At 26.9% G+C, this 22,976-nt stretch overlaps 1 protein-coding gene across 3 annotated transcripts in view; it reads right to left on the reverse strand.

Moving 5' to 3' along the window:
- Tomosyn (syntaxin-binding protein tomosyn) overlaps window positions 1–22,976 on the reverse strand; it is a 371,800-nt gene that overhangs the window by 301,295 nt on the left and 47,529 nt on the right. The gene's annotated exons all lie outside the window — the stretch shown is intronic.

The raw sequence follows: 22,976 nt of genomic DNA on the forward strand, positions 1-22,976 counted from the left end.
TATCATAAATAAATTAGATTAACAAAAAGCTACCTTATAATGCTTATCGATATTAATCTAATATACTATCAAACACCAAACAACGTTTATTTCATTAGAAACATGCTTATATCATAAGTATTGTACTCTTAATTACAGTAAATATAATTATAGCAATAATGTATGTAACATTTTTATAAAGGAACATTATACTCTATTTTCAGAATAGTTAAAATCTAATATTTTAAACAATCTTTCAACACTCATTTTTAATAAAAGTATTTTGTATAAGCGACAGATGTTTATAATATTATTTCATTTGGTAAATAAATACTTCAAATGTAAAAAATAGATGTTCAAATTCATTAATGATTGATAACCCCTTCATTAATATTCATATCCTGATTATTATTATTATTATGTTGGGTTAAGTGAGATATACTCGGTTAACACCGGTGGCTGTGTACTATGCCGGACCAAAGTCAAGGCATAGTAACCAAAACAGAAATTAAAGAAGTGTATCAGTGTGTGTGTCTGTATTCAGGAATTTTCTCACAATATGACATGTATTCAATATAGTGGCCTTCTGTAGTGTGATGTATGTGTTTCTATTCAATTCTAATGTGCCCAGGCTTTTGTGTAGTGTGTGTGGTATGACACCTGTAGAAGGAGAGAACAACAGGTACAATAAGCACCCTATCCATCCTCCACAGATGCCTTATTTCCTGGGCGAGTTCTGTGTACTTGCTAATTTTTTTCAGTGCATGCGTTTTGTATATTGTGAGTGTTTGGAATGGATATGTCTATAATGTATGTGATTTTATTGTGTTTGTCAATGAGTGTGATGTCTGGTCTGTTGTGGTAAATTGTTTTATCTGTGATTATGGCTCTGTCGTAGTACATTTTGTGCGTGTCGTTTTCCAATACTGTCTGTGGAATGTATTTGTAGTATGGTTCGTGGATGTCTACTAATTTGTGTTTCTTTGCAAGCTCTTGGTGTATTATATTTGCTACTTGATTATGTCTGTGTAAATAATCTGTCTGTGCCAATAGCTTGCAACCAGAAGTGATGTGTTGTATAGTTTCTGGCATGATGTGACATTTTCTGCACGTGTCATTCGTGAGTGTTGCATCTTTGAGTATGTGTTTTCTGTAGTTTTTAGTATTTATGACCTGATCCTGTATGGCAATCATGAATCCTTCCGTCTCCCCAAAGAGGCATCCCCGAGATAACCAGCTGTTTGACGCAGTTTTGTCAACAAAATCCTGGGCCAGATCGTAAGGATGCCTGCCATGGAGTGCCTTTTGAGCCCACGATTGCTTAATGGTGTCTATGCTTTTTATATGTTGTGTTGTGTCCATATATGTGAGTGTAAGTTTAATGGTGTGTTATTTGAGTCTGCTAGAGTTACTGCTTTATGTAATTGTGATGTTTCTTGTTTTTTGTAGAAAAACTCTCGCAGTGACTGTATTTGTTTGTAGTGAAGGTTAACTATGTCAATCAGGCCACGTCCGCCATCTTTACGTGGAAGGGTTAATCTTTCTGTGGCGGATTTAGGATGATGTTGTTTATGCTTAGTAAGTGTTGTTCTTGTTTTCCTTTGGAGTTGCTCAAGATCTGTGTGAGTCCAATGTATAACTCCAAAAGAATATGTGAGTACTGGGATGACATATGTGTTTATTGCTTTAACTGTGTGTTTTGCATTTAACTGTGTTCTGAGAATAGCATTTAATCTACTTTGGTATTCTTTAATTAATCTTTGCTTTATTTGTGTATGTTCTGTTAGTTTGGCCTGTTGGAATCCTAAATACTTGTAGAACTCGCCCTCTTCCATGGATTCAATAATGTCTCCATTTCCAAGTGCAAAATCTTCTTTCTTCAGGATTCCTTTTTCTATGTGAACTGTTTTGCATTTATCTAGGCCAAATTCCATTTGTATGTCCTTGGTGTATGAATGTGTGATTTGTAGGAGTTGATGAAGTTGTTTTTGTGTGGATGCATAAAGTTTTATGTCATCCATGTACATGAGATGTGACAGTGTATACTGTGTTGTTTTTTCGTGTCTGATATTGTAACCATATTGCGTGTTGTTTAACATGTTGGATAATGGATTCAGGGCTAAGGCAGAACCAGAGAGGACTCAAGGAATCTCCTTGAAAAATTCCTCGCCTAATAAAAATTTGGTTTGTTTGTATGGAAGTGTTACTAACCCTGAGATGTAGTGTTGTTCTCCAGTGCTGCATAGTGTTTTGAAAGAATGCAATGAGTGATGGATGTATTTTGTACATGTGTAGAATATGTAGCAGCCAACTGTGTGGAACACTGTCGAATGCTTTTCTGTAGTCTATATATGCCATGTGTATGTTTCTGTGTTGTCTGTGTGCTTGCCGTAGAATGACTGAATCTATGAGTAACTGTTCTTTGCATCCCCTGTGGTTTCTACGACAACCTTTTTGTTGTTCTGTTAGAATGTCGTGTTCTTCAACATGTTTGTATATTTTGTTTGCAATACAGGATGTCAATAATTTGTAGAGTGTTGGAAGACATGTAATTGGTCTGTATTGTGTGGGGTCTGTGGTATTGTTGTTTTTAGGTTTCATGTAGGTGATGCCCTGAGTAAGAAAATTTGGCATGTCTTGTGGATTGATGATGATGTGTGTTAGATGTTTAGCTAGTTCCTGGTGCAGTGATGTAAACTTTTTGTACCAGAAATTGTGAATGTTGTCTACACCAGGTGTCTTCCAGTTGTGTGTTCTGTTAACAGTGTATTGGAAATCATGTATGTTTATTTCAACACAGGGCATAGTTGGTATGTTGTGCAAGTTTCTGTTCTCCTCCTCGATCCAGCCTGCATCAGCATTGTGCGTGACAGCACTGGACCAAAGAGAAGACCAATATGTTGTGAGTTCTTCTTCTGTTGGTGTGCCACTGTGCTGTGTATCAGTGTTTGCTTTGTTATTAATTTGTCTGTAAAAGAGTTTTTCATTGTTTGTAAATAATTTATTTTGTTGTTTTCGTAGTGTACATGTTTTGTATCGTTTGAGTCTACGTGCTTTGGCAGCAAGTTTTTGTTTTAGTGTATCAATGTATTCTGTAATGTGTGTGTTGTGATGTTCATGTTTTGTGTGTGTTTTTATTTTCTTGAAAATGTTTTTGAGCTGTTTCCTTAATTTGGGTGTTATGTTGTTTTTAGTGTATTGTGTTAGCCTGCCTAATTGCTGTCTAATGTCATTTATTTGTGTTTCTATTCTTCTCTGCCAGGCAGGCTTGTGATAGAATTGTGTTTTCTGTGTATTTGTCTGTGATTGTACTTTCAGTCCATGGTGTGTCACTACTGTGACTGCCCCAGCATAAACTAATGTATGAATGTCTGCGAGTGTAGAAATTGAATGAATGTAGTGTGGTAGTAAGTGAGTGTTTACGTAATTTAGTGTTTTTCCTACTTCCTTTGACGTGTTGATTTTTGGTATTCGTGGTCGTTGTGTGGGATCTGTACCTGTATATTTAGTGAGTGTTTCCTGAAATATATGTGAGAGTGTATTAACTAAATCCATGTCTATGTTATCAGTGATGGATGAGGAAGTGTCTGTAGTATCATTAGTGGTAATTGTTGTATGTGTGTTATTATCAATGCTTGTTGCTGGATTATCCTGACAGGTTACATGATCTTCATTAATGTTAGATGTTTCTGTCTGTTGATGTATTTGATCAGCAACCTGTTGTTTGATAAGTTCAAGTGTTGTTTGTGGAATAAGGTTGTTGTGTATAATTGTTCTTTTTTGATCAACAACCCTTTGTTCGGTGACAGTGAGGTGAGGATATTGTTGTGTGAATTTATGGTGTAGTTGTTGTCTGTATGCTGTCATGTTTGTTTCCAGTTTTGTGATGGTGTAATAAGTACGGATGATAAACTCGTTCATTTCTACTGTCCATTTCATCCGTTGGCGTGGTTTTCCAGCCTTTGTGGTCTGTGGATGCATTGCCACAGAAACACCAAGGCTGGGTTGGTTCCTCATATCTGTTGAGGGCATTGCAGTAGCCATGCTTGGGCCGGTGCTGCTTTCGCCACCGGTAACCAAGGGAGACTGTGGCCTATTTTTCGAACGTGAGCCTCTGCCTAACCCACGAACGCGGACCTTGTTAACCCGGGCGACGTCCGAGCCGGTATCACACTTTGATCTAGTTATTACCATAATAAATATCTCCACAGAATGTGGGTGTGGTCACTCTTAGCTTCATTTTTCCCCATAGGCCTTACTGGCATGGGTGTCCCTACCAGGAGCTTGTGCTCCAGCCTGCATTGCCCTATGGATCAGTAAAATTACTGGGCTCTCCCACCACGACCAGGTGGTGACCACGGGAGAGTTATTATTATTATTATTATTATTATTATTATTATTATTATTATTATTACATTTAATATAATTATATCACTAATATAGTTCTTCGATTATCACTTAAATAAGCAATTTCAAAGCATTGAAACAAACAATTTCTTCGTATAATCAAATTTTATTAAATTTCATTATAACACCTCATAAAATATCAGTAATTAAGTCATGTCATTTTGCCATCTGTTAAAATTTGTAATATTCTTCAATATATATAAATGGTGATTAAAACAACAGTTAAATCCTTAATTTTTACGAATTATTTGTAAGTAATCAATATATGCTATATCAAATTAATTTAAAAGATGTGACTACTTTAATACTAACTTGATTTGTAGTAATACTGTATATATAATAGAACATATATTGTTACAAAAATTAGCGATATTTCTTCCTTTTGTTTAAAATACCATTTTGAGAATGAATTTTGAGAAAATGCTCTTCAAATTTTTATAAATATGACTTGGTATTCCACATGATACTTGAATAAGATTTAGATGAAGCGCATAGTAACTTAGATGATATATGTTTTATTGTTTGCCAATTCCTTGAATCAATGTGTGTTTATTAGATTTTGTTTAATGCGTTTAGCTGTTTCCTAACCGAAGCAAGATATAACAAGATCATGATGTTTGCTTTCTCCTTTGATAACTTATGATCATATAGGGTCAATTTTAACGAAAATTCGGAAAGATAAATGAAGCAAAACATTATGGTGATAGTTCTCTTTCCACTATCTTGATAACGACCAAAACATCAAACGTTATTTTTACCGTTGATATCTCACAAATATACACAAAATATTAAATCCTGTATAGGAAAGAAAATCAAAGTAGGAAAACTATCTACACTTTCCTTAGTATTTTGTTCAATAAATATAAAAACTTTCACAAGATTTGAAAAATATTACGCAAACGAGATAAAAAAAAACTAAACTATTTTTCTATCTATATCGCGAGTAAACTTTGAGGATATTTCTAAGTATAATCGGTATATCAAGTTTATTCTTTTGGGAAGTAGACCTATATGCATTAATTATTTGCTGAAGATTAATTATATAAGTATATGAAGATCGAAATTTAAAATTCAACATTTCCAATCCGATACATTGATTGTATATATAACCAAAATGCAAGTGTAAAAATGTATGTACTAAATATAGATACAAAACATAATTAATATTAAAACGTTATAAACGAGTATAGTTTAATGATATCTAATACATATATAAAATCTGTATTGCGTCTAAAATGATTCATATATTCTTTTATAAGTTATTTTATTCATAAAAATATAACAATAAGTACAACTTATAAACTCAAATATTTCTTACAAATTTATTAAACATGTCAGATATTCTTATTTATAATTAATAAAACAACAAAAAAGTAAAAAAAATGAATTTAATTTTATGTATCGTTTGTAAATTAAATTTTACGAAAAGTTCACTTTTACAAGAGAAATTTTCAAAAGTTCGTTACAAAATGGTTTATTTTTATGCTAAATATTCTAAATATTTGTGACTATTCTTATATAATTTTTCATGCCGTAAAGAAACTAAACGAAACTAAATGCAACCAAAGAATGTTAACTTTAATTTTACCGTTAAAATAGAAACCTCTCATTGTAATCTTTTTAAAAAAACATAATAAAAATAAACTAACAAGTATTTATTGTAACATCGTCACAATGCCGGACTGCAATTTTTAGCCATATTTTTAATTAATTTAATTTAAAATATATGCTCTCCACCACAAACTAGTACTGTAGTGTCCTGTTAGCAACAGAGGTACAGTACCTGTCATCTATCTAATAACTTTCAGGGCAAAATTTTGAATTGAAATAACATGACTTCCGGTAAAAAACTGGAAGTTCGTATATAGATAATCGAGCCTCCTGCTCCTAATCTTTCCATATCTGACCTCGGATTTCATCTATCTAACTCCTTTCTCAAGAATAAGCAAAGACAGGCAGCCGGACTACAGTGGAAATTTAAAAGTCTACATTTCTTTCAAATTGTAGCCCAAATATCATTACTTAAGATTCAGTAATAAGTTATATGTTTAATTTACTTATTTCATAACTTATTTTATCTTTCAATTTTTAATTGTTATGTCTTACTTTATATTACATACAATATAGTATTACTATTATAAATTAATTAGTGAATTTCTAAAGTATTTTTGCAACAAATCTTTTTCTAATATAAAACCAAAAATATGGCAAACTTTTAATAAACGCAAAAATAAGACAAAGCATTCTTGAATATTATCATTTTTTTAAAGTTGATTATACATTATTAAAATCCTATCAAAACTATATTTAAAAAAGGAAATCTGAAAAATGCTAGTTTCTCATTGGCAACGATTTAATCCTTATCAGTTTCACTATGCGGATGATTGAAGCCCATCAATTTTTACGGATCTCTTCAATGACAAGTAAAATTATCAGCAACTCCTGGAAATCACACTTTCACTATTCTCTGATCTAAAGAAAAAATTATTTATTCTCATTTTAAAAACTAAAAGGGAAACAAAGTTAATGCATTAATCACACTTTGACGCTTATCGTTTAAGTTATTTTTGTAGATGCACGTTTTACATTTTAAATAATTTTCTAGAAACATTAGATTATTGAGTATAATTAGCAGAAAAATGAACGGCAATACGAGTTGTGTGTTGTCACAAAACAAAAGAATCATTTTTCAAATCGAAACATGAATGATACCAATCTAACTCGAAGGAAGAAAAAATTCTCAATTATTATTAGTTGTTTTCTTAAAGAATAAAATTACGTTTTATTGTTTTCTTAAAGAATAAAATCCAATTTCTTTATTTTTTATTTCTGATAAATCCCAACGCTTAAAAACAATTCAATTAGAAAAAACTACATAATTATCATACTTTAAAATTAGAACACACTATATAATATGCATTCATAATCATTTCTATTCTTTATTAAGAAACTATCAACTGTTATTTTTTTCTTTTCAATTAATTTTCTTCAAAAACGAAAGTTATATAAATGAAATGAATAACGATTAATTCAGTTAATTTTTATATTTCCTTTTTTACAAAATAGGAAATATATTAGCGTGTAAAATGATAACAATTTAGATTAGTTAGAAAATTAATCAGAATCAGCTCTTTAAAAAATACTTTTTTTAATCAAATTCTATAGTTTGTTTTTAGTTGTATCATATAAAAGTATACAATTTGGCTCATAAATGGTCACAATTTCGTAAAGGTTTTACAGCATTATTGTATTGGATAATAAAATCAACTTATTTTGGAACTTCGCCATTAGTAACATTATCCAAGTGGATAATAAACTTACTCCAACTCTAAATGAAAAATATTTTATAACTTCAGTTATTGGCATCATCTTAGATCGATATTTAAAAAATTCAAATCGATTTATTAAAAAATATCAAAGAAATTAAAATATTTAAACTTTTCTGTATCGTTATAATTATTTTTTCTGTAACGTCGATATTATGAAAAAACTAAGTATATATTACCAAAACCGTCATAAATTCAAATTATACAGACTTAAAATATTATTGAACGTATGAAACAAAAAAGTCAGTACGATAATTTGGAAAGTATCTTCTTAAACTAGTTAATGATATTTTTATTATGTTATCAATTTAAGAATAACAATCATAATCCCTCATCCATTAGTATGTACAGAATAACATTCTTACAGATATCTTATTTATGCAGAAAGCAATAGTAAATTTAAATTGTCACGCAAACGTAAGAAATTTTCTTGAAATAACAAACAGAAGTAATCTCAGATTTGTTAAACATTTCTGTTTAGAAGAACGTTTGATATTTTTTTTTGTAGATATATACATATATAATCAGATAGCAATGAATGAATGATCGTAAATGATCAAATTCTAAATTACTTTAACCAATTTCAGTAAATGCAAATGTTTTGATGTTTAGATATGATTTAAGGAAAACGAGAAAAATAAACGTTACAATTCACTAATTTTTTTTTTTTTTATTTCAAATAAATTTATTTATAAATCACACGTTCTACTATCACATGAAAAGATAAATAATTATAATAATTATTACATATAAGGTAACTGATTTATTAAATAAATTTAACGATTAACTCGAATATATAACAACTTTAATTCTTGGTAATTAGCTTAAACTATTTGATTACACTAGAAAACATTAAGCTAGCTCGTAATGAACATTAATATAAATTGTTATTTTTAAAATTTCATGTTTTAACTATTTTTAAAATTTACTTCATTATAGTTGACTTAAATGTCTGATTTACGAATGAACAAGTTTTTCAAACATTAATAAACAATTAAAAGTCTTAACGATTCGAATTGGGAATATTTTTAGAAGTCATAATGAAAGGCATTTTTAAAATGATGTCATATTTCCAGAAATACAAAATCAGAAAATTCAAGATAAATTCTGCAATTTTCTGTTGGCTTAAGAGATTAAAAGCTTTTGCAGAGTGGTCAAATAGCAAAAATAGATTAACCCATAATCCGTAAAAACAAAATAAATTGATCACTCAGTTTTACGTTGACTCATCATTTTTTTCCAAAATGTCGAAAAGCCTTATTCATTCTACTTAATAAATTCATTTACAACGATAACTAAATTTCTAATATAGAAGAATTTGTCCATTTAAAAATATTGAGAGTAGATTTTATATTTTGCAATTTCTATAAATATATCAGCCCGATATATTTAGTAAAATAAATACAGTAGTCCCTTGTTGTATCGTTTATATGGGTATATAGTTCTTTCCTCCCAAATATAAAAGCGAATATTTGATAGAAATATTGGTTATATCGCATGGTCTGATATCACTCGTTTGGTTTGTCTCCCTACATGCGCGATATAACGACGGACTACTGTAATAAAGTTTCCTTTTTCAAATCTGCAAGATTCCTTTAAAAAAAAAAAAAAATCACACGTTAGATATGAAATCATTTATGCTATACTATGCAAACATATCTTCCAAATACTTATTCCACGAAGCCAAGAGAACAAAAAGTTAATATGCAAAGAAATGTATAAGTTTTACTATAACTATATAAACTACTTATGTATAAGTTTTACTATAAATAAGCTAACTAAAATTTTTGTAAATTTACAAATATTTCAATAAGTAATACGAATAAGACTGGATCTTGCTTGCTATTAAATATAAGTAAATTAAAATTTCGATTCTGAAATTACATTTCAGGGCCTGTTAGTTTCGTCTTTAATATGAGCATTTCAACTTCAATTTTACACTTGATGATTATACAATTTTTCGCTTTACAGACAAATCGAATCATTCTAAAATGTCATTAATTTCAAAAGTATATTTTTAAAATATAATAAAACCTGTGTAAACCAGAATAGCACGTTGCAAATTATTTTCCTGCTTAAGCAGGTGTCCGTTTGTTTGGATTCCATTTTAGACAGATTTTATTGTATTAAAAAATAAATAGTTGTATTTGTCCAGAAAAATAATAAAATCACTTATTCATTTATTTATTTATACTTAATGAATATGCAGTAAACTGTTACCAGAAATATTCTGCACTTGTGATATTTAAATCATTTAAAATAATTTATTATTGAAAATAGCAGTATATGATCAACAACATACAGTAATTTACGAAATTTATTTTAATAACACATGAACTAATAAACATTCTCAATTATATCCGTCTTTGTAATAAAATAACTGAATTCCTTTAAAGCTACTACAGCTTTAAATTAATTAGAAAAGTTTATGGAGATTATTATATATAAAGTTTTATTCAAAATAAAATTTTAAAATGCTTGTTTTGAAATAATTTACAATATTTCGAATTTTATGATCATTGCGTATTTATTAAAATATTTTAGAACCAATTAGTTTAAGATTCTTGTATTTTAAAACTTTTTTCTTTTGTTAATTTCTGCTTTCTTTGTTTTTTATCAGAATTAATTGTAACTTATGAGATCTGAGTGAAAATTATAGAATATTTTATTAATATTAGCTTAGGAAATTGATGAAATTAGATGCGAAATGTATACAGTATTTCCGAAACATGCATTTTAAAATTTTATCTATACATAACTTATATATATTTCTGAATGCTTCTGTTTATCCGCTATAGAAATTAAAGAAAAGCTATCTACAGGACTGAAAAGGGGTTTAATAAACATAACTGAGGAATCTAATGGTGAGATTTGAAATTACTAAAATGATATTTCTGTTTAGTTATTAATTAAAATTACCGATATACCATCAGTGACACGTATCCATCTCCATCATGAATATAAGGTATCGCGCTGTTTAAAGGTATTGGGACCGAAAATCTGATAATTTTGTTTGCAAAACAAGAATTGAAATTGTGATTCGATGTTTCTATGATTATGAAAATCGCTATAAAAGCGGAAAAATTAAATAATTATTTCAGGATATTATTAACGAATTAATTCAATTCAAACTATCTTACATCACATTGCAAGTTTCTTCAAGTTTCCGTCAAATTAATCGTCTTACAGTCTTCCTTATTGCAGTTTTGGTTTCACATTTTATGTAGATACTATTTACATTAAGTTTTAATTTATTAATTTTGATTGTTATATTCAAAAAATAGTTATTTTAATACAATCCTTGTGTCAAAACCAAAGTGTGCTATAGTTTAATTCAACTTCCGTTTCGTTGTCAAATGTGTAAGAAGTTTATTTCAACGAAATTCAAGCCAGGAATAGCAAATACAAAACTAAATCTCATTAAAAAAAAAAAAAAACAATTATCTGAATAAACAGTCACATTACGATGACCATTTCACACACGCGAAGCTTCAAGTCTTCAACCATTCCGATCTTTTTTTTTTTTTTTTTTTTTTTTTTTTTTTTTTTTTTGGCTTTTACAAGGATAACTTAACTGCCTCGCTGGAAATGCACATCGTAGCAATGTACAGTAATTTCCAGAGACGCGAAACTAATAATGGCGTCTCATCCGATGGCGCTCCGTTATAATGCGATTCGATTCGGTTTTCTATTTTGAAAAATTAAAAAAGTAAATTTTAAAGTATAGTAAAACCACGATTTAAAGGACAAAATTTCTGGCCTATATGTCATATGTGGAAATTGACACACTGTTAATTTTAAAATACTTTTTATATGTAATTAAATTTATAGGTTATTTTTTTGCTTTTTTCAAATCCGAGTGTCACTGCTCTGCTCATAACTTCACGTCACAACGGGAGTGTCTCGATATATCCGAAGATGAATAAATAGGAAATTTGTATTTTTGTCAAATTTTGCTTTTTTTTTTTTTTTAAGAGCACTTATTTAGATAAAAACAATTAAAGTGTATTTTCCAAAATATTTGCTTATTTCGATTTAGATCATATATAATCTCAGAACTACGGACAGTACAGTACATATGCAATAATACATATAGAAAACTTTTCTGTGAAATTAAACTTCTCATACGTACTTAATTTTAATTACATTAACCCATCTACATAAGTAAAAATTAACTAATTTATCAATTTTTTTAACAGCATTTGGAAAACACACTATTATTTAACGGCTTTAACGGACACCCTCGCCCGAATTAGTCCGTTAAATCAAGGTTTTACTATAATTTTTTTTATTTAAGATGTTTACATTATACAGTGTGATTAATTTTTCTAAATATTCATCTCGTGAGTATCCAACAAACCCCATCAATTTAACTAATTCTTTGTTTTATTAACACACACAAAAATGTTTAGGGATCAGTAAATATAACGAAAACGAATACAATTCAAATAGAAACATAAAAAATTTTAATGCAGACAATATATCATGTATATATTAGCGGCGTGATTGCTCTGCGCAATACTAGTATACCGATATATGATCAGTGAGACGGCCTCATTTCCGCTCCAACGTAGATACTAAAGATAGGAACCCAGTTCCGCTTCTGAAACTGGAATTGGTGAAACTGTTCCGACGGAAAAGCTTAGTCTGATAGACTAAACGGTTCCTCAGAACTATCTAGAATGTTTCATGGAATGGAATCAACGAATAGAAAGTCTTATTCTTTTCTATGTAGAAACGGAATAGAGGAAGAAAAACAGGAAATCACATTACTCTGAAGAGTGCAGTGGGCTAATAAATAAAATGTTTTTGATTGTTTATAATTTATGTATGTCATATATGTGATAGAATGTGTGGTGTCTGTTTTCTATGCACTTCTGAACTTTGACCGATATGAATTTTTCCATATTCTAGGACTCTGCGGGAAATATAGGCTACCATAAAATCACGACACACCTCCCCTGATTTTATCCCTCCTATAAACTATAGGAGTGATAAAATCTGGTTAGGATTTTCATGATACTCAATAGATTCTGCAAAAATATAATTACTACGAAAATTCTACTCCCTACTTTCTGCTGATTTTATTTCCCTTGACACTTCGTGATAACCATTACAATGGTAGGTTAAAATAAGAAAACTTTTAATATAGTTTTCATTTAATGTTTTTACTTTTAGCCCAAACAGCGCAGAACATATCTGCTAGTTTTGAATAAAACTCTGCATCTAATAATAATTTGTGTGATTCTCTTTTTAATTAAAGCTATAACAAAGTTTGAAATATACAATTTTCATTCTATTATTTAAAACTTGTATTGCATATTGTTATAACAGAACGCGAAAACTCAAATTAAAAAAAAGAAAGCAAAACACCGATTAAAATAATAATCCGGCATTCATTAAAAAACTAATCTGACTTCCATATTACGAATTCCATATGACGAATTTCTCTTTTCAACGAACTTCTGTGGAATATTGAAAATACATTTTTTATATTCACTACCGCTGCATTTTCTATTTAATAAATTCTCCGTGTATCTCGGAAATAACTTATTATAAAGAAGTTCGAATGTATATAAATTAGAAGCTAAAAGATTTTTCAAAATTAGGTCTGTCTTAATTTTTCATATAACGTATTCTATTCTATTATCAAGACTCAAGATAACTTCGTTACGAAATGCAGATAATAATAAAAATAATAATTGAAGCCAAAATATTTTGTCATTATTATTACCATCATTATCAGGCAATACAATTCTATTTTTTAAATTATATAACAAAATACAAATTCTATTTATTAATCAAAATTCTCAAGAAATCGAGAATTTTTTCAATATCCAAAAAAGCAAATATTTAAAACACCGTACGTAGTAGTAGTAGTAGTAGTAGTAGTAGTAGTAGTAGTAGTAGTATTAAACAAATAATTGAACTGAATATTGTCTGACTTGTATGCACATATACATTTTTTAATTACATATCAGGAAGTTTCCGATTTTTCAAATTTCTCAAACAACATATTAGGAAAAACTTAATCACATTTGGCTCTTCAATATATATATATTTTTTTTTATTTTGAAAAGAAATAATATAATTATGTGAATGTAGATAAAACTGTAAAAAAATAAAGGAGAAAATTACATTGAATAAAATAATAATTTAAAAATTACTTGAACTAGAATTTAAATAGTGCAAAAAATAAAAATTTCTAGTTAAATGTTCATCTCTAAAAATAACAATTTCATTTCTTAACAATAACATTAAAAATTTCGCCAAAATCTTACAATAGGATATTACAATCACTCTATAAAAGAGAAACATAATATTCTCAACATAAATATTATAAACAATAATAGTGTATAAAATGTTAATTTTTAAAACTCAAGATTTCAAGAGTAAAATACACTAACAGCTACTTTAATATAATATTTAAAAAATTTTTAAATTACAAGTATTCGAAGTATATTAGGTTTAGATTATACACAAATTTACACATTTAGTTATTTGTTCGTATAAAACAACAAATCCAGATTCGGTGCGAACTTAATGACTTAAAACAAACTACATCTAAACATCGAAACATTTAACTGTTTCATTTAAATACTTAATGAGAACTTAAGTATTTTCTTACGTATAAGATATAGTATAAATTATATAATCTGATAAATTACACATGATTTGGTAGATGAGAATTTATATAAATAAAATTGAAGTAATTTAAATACGCTACATACACAAGCGCACACAAACTCTATGTAGCATATTTAAATTATTTGCAACATTATCCGTGTGTGTATTTGTTACAATATTGTGTGTGTATGTGTGTGTGTATATATATATACACACACACACACACACAATACACAAACGGATTGTAACCAATCTATAACGAACAAATTTTATCTGTAAATATTCACAAGATGTAACTATCTAACGTTCTGATTTTCATTATATAATTTAGTTAAACTATAATGTATCAACTATTATTAAATATTCCTTTATTCTCCTTCAGGTATTGTAGTTAATAATATTAAATTTGGTTATTTACGATAAACACTTCATTGAAACCTTCGATATGAACCATAAGAACGTGAAAGTCTTGCGAATAAATTTAATCCAATACACATTCCCATCGTATTATTTAGTTGTAGATTTATAAGTGAGAATTTTTTTAAGTTTAAACATTACAGAAAATTTAAATTGTTTAAATAATAATTTAAATAAACTATTTAAAGAATGAAATATATATTTTTATTATTTAAAAATTTATACTTTGTAATGACACACATGATCTACATTTCCAAAAAGAGTATCTTGCTCATTTTACATTAAAATTATTTTTTAGTAAAAAACATGTTTTTATAGAAAATTTAATTTTCTTTCAGAGTAGGCTATTCCATCATAACAAGAGTTCATCTTTAAACTAATATTCTAACTTTACTAATTAAAACCTTGATTATGGTGTGAAATTAAATTTACAAGTGGAACATAAGAGATTGTTAAAGACTCGTAAATGAAAGTTAAAAATTTTTAAAAGCTTACTTTGTTGAATTAACCTTAATTCTCGGAAGTAATGGGCTGTAATAACTTTAAGCTTTATGAAAAATTGTTTACTAAATAGTCCATTAATAAATTCTATAAAATTAGTTAATTTTTTATTATTAAAATTCTGAATTAATGAACATTTTAAATGCATTTTGTTAATGGTTATGGCGTTTACTAAAAATATACATATTAAAGTGCAAAGATTTTAAGTTACTTTTCAAGTTGCAATCTATTTTTAATTTCTAAATTATACGTGAAAAATACTAGTAATAATACAAGTAAATAATATATAACTAAAACATTAAATATTTCAATAGGTACTACAGATTAATACTTTGCCCTCTGTATTAATTAAAATATTGATTAATCAGTCAAATAACTTCAAATCTAATCAAGTCATCTTTCAACGAGTTTTAAATTATATATAAAGTTCAAGCAGTAAACTAGCTTCTAAAGCAAAATTCAATTAACATTTAATCAAATCAAATCTAATAATGGCGTGCAAATACGGATTTGCTACAAAATCTATCAAAATGTAATTCGATTATATAGTTATCCTTAATTTAAAATCATTGATAATATGTTTAAATTATTTAAAATTAAAGAAAGAATTTTTCAAACTTAAGTTTTAAATTAAATGAGATGTATTTAATAAAAATTGATTTTCTAATTAACAATATGATAGCTGTTCAATTCTTCATTAAGTGATCAATGAAGCAAGTAGATGAGTATAGTGATTCATTAAAAATACCTTTCGGCGATTGTTTAATTACCTAAAGTAAGAATCAGTAATAACTGGTATATTATATTATATGTATAATACGTATTCTGCTGACTAAACAAATACCTAAATATTAGAGAAAAGAATTCATTCAAAAATTTGAAAAACAAATTTTTTAAAAAGAAACTAGAAGAATTTTGTAAAAATGTCAAATTAAATTTGTGAGTATAGATGTTTCAGAATAAAAATTATGCATAGTGCTGATATTGTTTCAAATTCTTCTAACTGAATTATTTTTGTTCAAAATGCTTAATTTTAAAGAAATCATCATATATCTTATTGTATTCTAGATTTCACTATAGATGAATTATTAGCAGCAGTCTTTCAGAAATTTTTAATTAAATGTTAAGTTTTACAGAAAAATAACATTTCCAAACAGAAAATATTAACCAGCAATAAAATTTTATTACTCATTTAGAAATGTCAAGTATTTAAGAATTTAATTGAAATTTCCTAACTTTTATAATTTTTGAGAACTACTTTAGATTTAAATCACTATTTCCGTTAAGTATTAAAAATGTTTTAGCTCTCAAAAAATTATTTTTCAAACTAACATTTTAGGTTTCAGAACTTTATAAAATTGATTAAATGCAACTAATATTTCATTTAAATATTGCTACATTATAAAGAGAAAATAGACACGGTTCACAATTATTAATAATCAATTTTTATAAGCCATAAAATATAAATTTATATATTTATCCTAAGTGTATTTATCCTAATCTATGTCTAAACCTTTTACTTTGAAGAATTAAAATTAAGAAATTACATTTGATTCTATTGTTTTTATAATTAATTATCCAAATTAAGAATAATTTGCTTAAACTTAAAATCCATATTTAAGAGGGGAAACTTCAAAAACAACAATCTACAACTAATCAAACTATTATGTTTAAATTAAACAAAATGAAAAAAAAATCTATGGAATATTTTTGGAGGAGAGAACAACTTTCTTTTAAAATTGATTACAATGTATTAAAAAAACAAGCTTGAAAAAAAATGTTGATACATTGGCGTTCGAACACTTTTTTTTTGTTTTTTTTTAATTCTCTTTCGTTCTTTAAAATATTCTGTTCTTCCGAAAGCTTTTGAAATATAACAAGAACACAAATTATCATGTAGGAATTATAGTTCTTAAGATTAACAGATTATAAGAGAGTATCTTAGTAAATCAAAATGATTACTTTAGAAATAGAATATGCTTATCATATCTGAAGTTTTTAGTTTAAGGATTATTATAGAACCAAGTTTATTCTGTCATTTTAAACATCAATATAAGTAAAACCAAAGAACATTATATAGTTATATTTTGTAAAAATATATTCTACGTTTTTTTTCTAAGCAATAGCTTTTCTAGTTTAAAAATAATCATAGAAACAAAAAGTATTATTTATAACCCGTATTACGGCTTTCATTCATAACAACTATAGCACAATATGATTCTGTTGTTGAAGCTCTTTCATTGTCTCTTACAAAGACGATGCTTCGGATTCGTACCTTATCTAATTACTTACGCTGTTATCAGGTTTCATTGTAAACTCGTTACAAACTTCTCTTTTCGATTGTTTGACTCCACTTGTTCATTAAGTGTTCTTGGGATTTTAAGATGAAATTTAACTACGGGAAAGTTGGAATTATCGATAACAATTGCTTTGTTCTTATAATTTCTTTTTTAGATTAATGTTCTTTTTAGATAATATGAAATGAAATTTTTAAAATGGCATGAAATTCTTTAATCTTAAATTTTTCATTTAAAAAAAGAATTTGAATTGGATTTTAATAAAAGTGACAAAAAATTAACCGCTTAAAAAAATGAACTAAAAGAAAAGGATGAAAAATTTTACTTAATGTAAGAAGTTTTTAAAAGGCAAAAATCTCATCTAGCTATTTGTATTCCAGATGGACAAAAGACATAGAAGATCACGAGTTCAATGGCTACCTTTGTTATCTCAGTATAACAGTAGAGACTAGTTGCTTTCTAAAATATATGAGATGGCTGGTTTTTGGTTTCAAATGTTGTGATATATAGAGATTTACCTTTAAGAAAAAAATAAATACGAGTATAATTTGTTTTTAAAACATTTTGCTTTTCATGTTAGTCATAAAAATGCTCCTTACATTATTAATGGATAATATTTATTAATTTTATCAAAATAAATTGTGTAGGTTGTTTCTAAAAAATTTAATCTACTTTAAATTTAAACTAAAATAAAAATTATACTGTTTTTGACTATGAAATGCAGAATGATTTGCCAAAGACAGGCTAATTCCTAATTCAAATTGAAAAGCAACCAATCATCAGAGAATTCAATTGTTAATATTTCTATACACAATTAATAATAAAGTACCTTTTCTGATTGATTTATATTAATTAATACTTTAATTTTTTCGAAAAATTTTCAAAATTAGAAATCTTAAGAACAAATAGGCATAAATGCATATTACTTCAGATTAATTAAAAGTATATTTTCTTTAATAACATTAAAACTATAATTTTCCAATAACGAATGCTTTTGAATTTTTATCTTATGTATTATATATACCGTATTTTACGGACTATAAGACGCACTTTTTTCTTCGAAAAATTGCCTCCAAAATTCAGGTGCGTCTTATACTCCGTAGCGTCTTATAGTCCGTAAAATACGGTATATATAAAATACATGAGATAATGTATGAAAACACGAACCTAATATGCAAGCTTATGATTTTAAAATTTAAAATTTGGTTTGTATTCTCACAGTTATTTTACATCTATTACCTCCAGTTTCGTTATTTTTATTTTAAAACAAAGTTCCTAGCTAAAATACGAAATAATTTTGGCAACTAATAAAAAAAAATATATGCACTTTATTCATTTACTCGTATTATTGTTAATTCGACATTTAAAACAAAGCATTTATTTTTATAACGCCATATTAAAAGAAATAAATAATTTTTTAAAATATTAAATTTGCCGGGTCATGTTTTAAGTTGTGACGAAATTTAATGTATATGTAGGTATCTATTGATTACTCAGTTTCTACATGGTTGCGGAATATTCGTTAAATTAATGCAAGTTAAAGGTGTGTCTTTTCTGCTGAACGGTCATCTCTTTTTTTCGCTCTGCTATTCTTTGTTTTTATTTCTCCGATTTCCTATCCATTTCAATTTGTTTAGCACGAAACTAGACGCCTAAATGTCGCCAAAAATGAAATAAAAAAGGAATAAATGTTTAACAATTAATCAAATTCACTATGGTTATTTTATTGTAAATAAAATAAAAGCAATTTTCTCACCATTATTAAATTCGATTAAATTATTAAATTTTGTTAAAAAAAATTATTTATTCATTCATTAAACATATCACATAATAGAAAATAACTCTAATTTAATAAACGGTCTTCAGTTTATGAAATTTTAAAATTTCTAGGTTAAGAAAATATAAAATTTTTATCATTATTAAATATTCAATCGTTTCAATAATTAACCTCAATACGTTATTTATAATGTTTTCTAAACTTCAATAATAATAATAAATTCCATTCTTTTAAGAATTTAGTAAAATGTATTGAAATTTATGAAAACATAATACACGTTTTTTAAATAAATATATTGCTCATTTAAATAAAATCCATTTAATCAAATCGAAATCAAAACTGAAACATTAAAATTCATATAAGTATTAAAAATCTGTTCGCAAATTTTAGCATTTCAATTTTTAAATGTAATTTTAAATTACTTTTAAATAAAATACAAAATCTGTCAGAAAAATTTTTACGAGTAAATTTTGCAAAATTTTCTCTAGTTCACTCATTGCAGAATTCATTTCTAAAAATAAATAATAATACTTTTCATTTCTTTAAAATATATGTTAACTTTTGAAGATACGAATACCCGAGGCATTTGTATAAAAACTGATCAAAAACAGTTAGAGTTACGATAAAGTTAGAAGGCATTTCCTAGCAATAAAATCATTTTAATCGTGATAAATATTTTAAAGATGACTGCAGAATAAGACTTTATTGGAAACGAAATGACGATACTGCAAAGAAACTGAAACTTATAGTGGAAAATAAATATACAAAAATATATTTTGTACCTAGCGGTTATATCAAAAAATCATTCTATAAATACTATACTAAAAGCTTAAAATACGTCGTTTTTTGGTCTAACGTTTATCATATTGTGTTGAAACAGAGCTAAAAATAAAATATTAAGTTTTTGAACAGTTTTAAAAGGAAAATGTTCTTGCTACGGCTATATTATTTCCAATCAAAGCATAAATAATAATAATTTCTTTCAGCAACTTATAATTGCTAATATGACTTTAAATTACTTGTCAGAACAGATTTTTTTAAAATATTAATTAAAACTGATATTAGAATCATATCTAATTACATAACCACGAAGAAAACACTACCATCAAATTAGATAATGGTGTTGATAAATTTATTAACGTCCTTAAAATATATATATATATAAAAATTCATAAATAAGACGCTTTTGTTAGTAATCTCAAATCTATTCAATCCACTAGGAATTTATTAATGACAAATTTAACATTTTTGATATAGACTAACAATATATTGCAATCATAAATAAAATGTTCCTCTTATTATTTTGTTTATAGAAAACGTTAAAAGACTTATTTTAAAACAATTTTAAATTCTATAAACGTACTCGGAGAAATACGAAAATTTATAGTTGCCCAAGCATGTCCATGACATGTTCCACGTGTTTCGGATCAAATGTATAAGTAGGATAGCCCATGCGGGAAATTCCATTGCTTGAAAATATCGATTGACTAATGAAGCTCTATGAACTAAACGCTACTATTCTATTAAGAGAAATATTTCATTTTTCTATATAACAATCTTTGATATACATTTTGTCTAAGTGGCAGACAATTTCTTCGATCAAATAACAGTCAAATAATCTATTGCTTCTTGTAAATTATGTCAGTTTAGCTTTATAGTATATCGGGTCTAGCGATGTTATTTATATATAATTATACTATTACTGCAAAAAAATAAATGACAGCAGTTTCTGTACCTGATATATTACAATTAGTAATAAATAAAGTATAGTTTTTAATATTAACAAATAAGTAACAAGAAATACTTAAAAAAGCTTGAAATAACCTTTGGGAAAATTCCATTCAAGTAAATAATACACGATCGCGCTTAGTTACTTGATTAATCGATATCACAAAGCGCAAAATTGATTGAATCGGTTGGTCATTCGTTCACCAAATCTGAACTCGAAAGAGCATGTTCGGAGAAAACCTGAATGCATCTAATACATCTCACTTCTCTCTCTCTAACAAATATTAATGTTGAGAACTAATCTAAAATTTAAAAATTAACATTTCAAGTCAGTGAAAATACTTCATTTTTTGTTTTATTTGATGTAAATGATAATATATCATATTTAAAAATGATGATACATTTTTAACATAACAAAAAAATTCACTAAATTAAAATGTTATATTATATATATAATAAATTCAAAGTTATTTATATCTACTTTCTATATTTTGAAAAATTTAGTTTAGTTTCACGGACGGCGGCACCGGGAATCTACTAATCGTCCCAAAATTTTTGAACGAGTGAGCGAAGCTCCCATAGTATCTTTAAAAACAGTTAATTCGATTCTTTCAGTACTGTATAGAATATCTCCAATCTATCTACAAAAATTAAGTTTTCTCGAGATATACTATTTTAAGTATTTGACTTATTAATAATGCAATACGCAACAGTACTAAACGTTGATGAAACATGGTAATGTATCAGATTCATTACTAGTATACATAACGCATCTTTTGTTTTTATATCTTTTCACAGAATTTTGTTGAAACTGTTTTATTTAGAACAGCTTTTTAATAATTCTTGTTGACATGAAATTTGAAGTTTTGAATAGATTAAATTATAAGATTTTGATTTAATATATAGTTATTAAGAATATATTATGTAATAGCTTTATAACACATTTTATTTCTATGAAATAAAATAAGACAGCGATCTTGTCAATCAACTTATTGGAATAAGTGTAATTAAACAAAATTTAGAATATTCGTCAATTTATTTTGATAAGTGTCAAATATAGTATTATAGATAGAAAATTTGATTCGAAAATAATAATAATAATAATAGTAGCTACCATTTAAATCATTATAATTAGTTTTTACTACTAATTTATATGTAGATTTAGTGTGCTTCTTTAAACAGTGTATTTCCGCGCAAATAAGAACATTCTTATATGTAAAGATCAATTGTTTTCGCGTTTTTGAAATATGTTCTAGTTCGCATATAAGAGAATATCTCGCATATAAGAGCATGTTCTTGTGTGTGACAGCTTGTTTTGGCGTTTAAAAGCATTGCACCGATGTGCCAATTTAAATTAAATGTACTGATATGATAATATTTAAAAATAGTTTTTTTACGCATTTTGCATAATATACTGCCGATTTTGCCCCATCTATAAGAGCCTACCTTATTAGAGCCCCTTATCTTTAATTAGTTCACGGTAAAGTTATTATTTCTCTTAAATCCTTTAATAAATTATTTTAATATATACTTACGTGCTGTATTTAAAAATATAGACGAATTTAATGCATAGACAAAATGTGTATACCACATTATTTATTTAAAATATTTTCCTCTAACTTTATTTTTTTTTTTTTTTTAGCAAGAAAATATAAAGTCCTTCATATTATTTCACTCCTGATAAATCTCAGATATAAGGCTACGGGATTTTCATAATATTAGAATAAAGTTTATTTCTGTTTGTTTCTAAGTAGATGGTATATAGTACTATACTGATATTTTAAAATTTTTAAAAATAATCCATGATTAGTTGCATCATGCAAAAAAAAAGCATCAGAAAATTATGTATTATACATTTTAATTATTTATTTTTATTAAAAGAACAATATATAAAAATGATTTAATTACTATAAAATA

Source organism: Centruroides vittatus, unplaced genomic scaffold (assembly GCF_030686945.1).
Source record: "Centruroides vittatus isolate TY-2023 unplaced genomic scaffold, ASM3068694v2 contig_357, whole genome shotgun sequence".
Lineage (NCBI taxonomy): Eukaryota > Metazoa > Arthropoda > Arachnida > Scorpiones > Buthidae > Centruroides > Centruroides vittatus.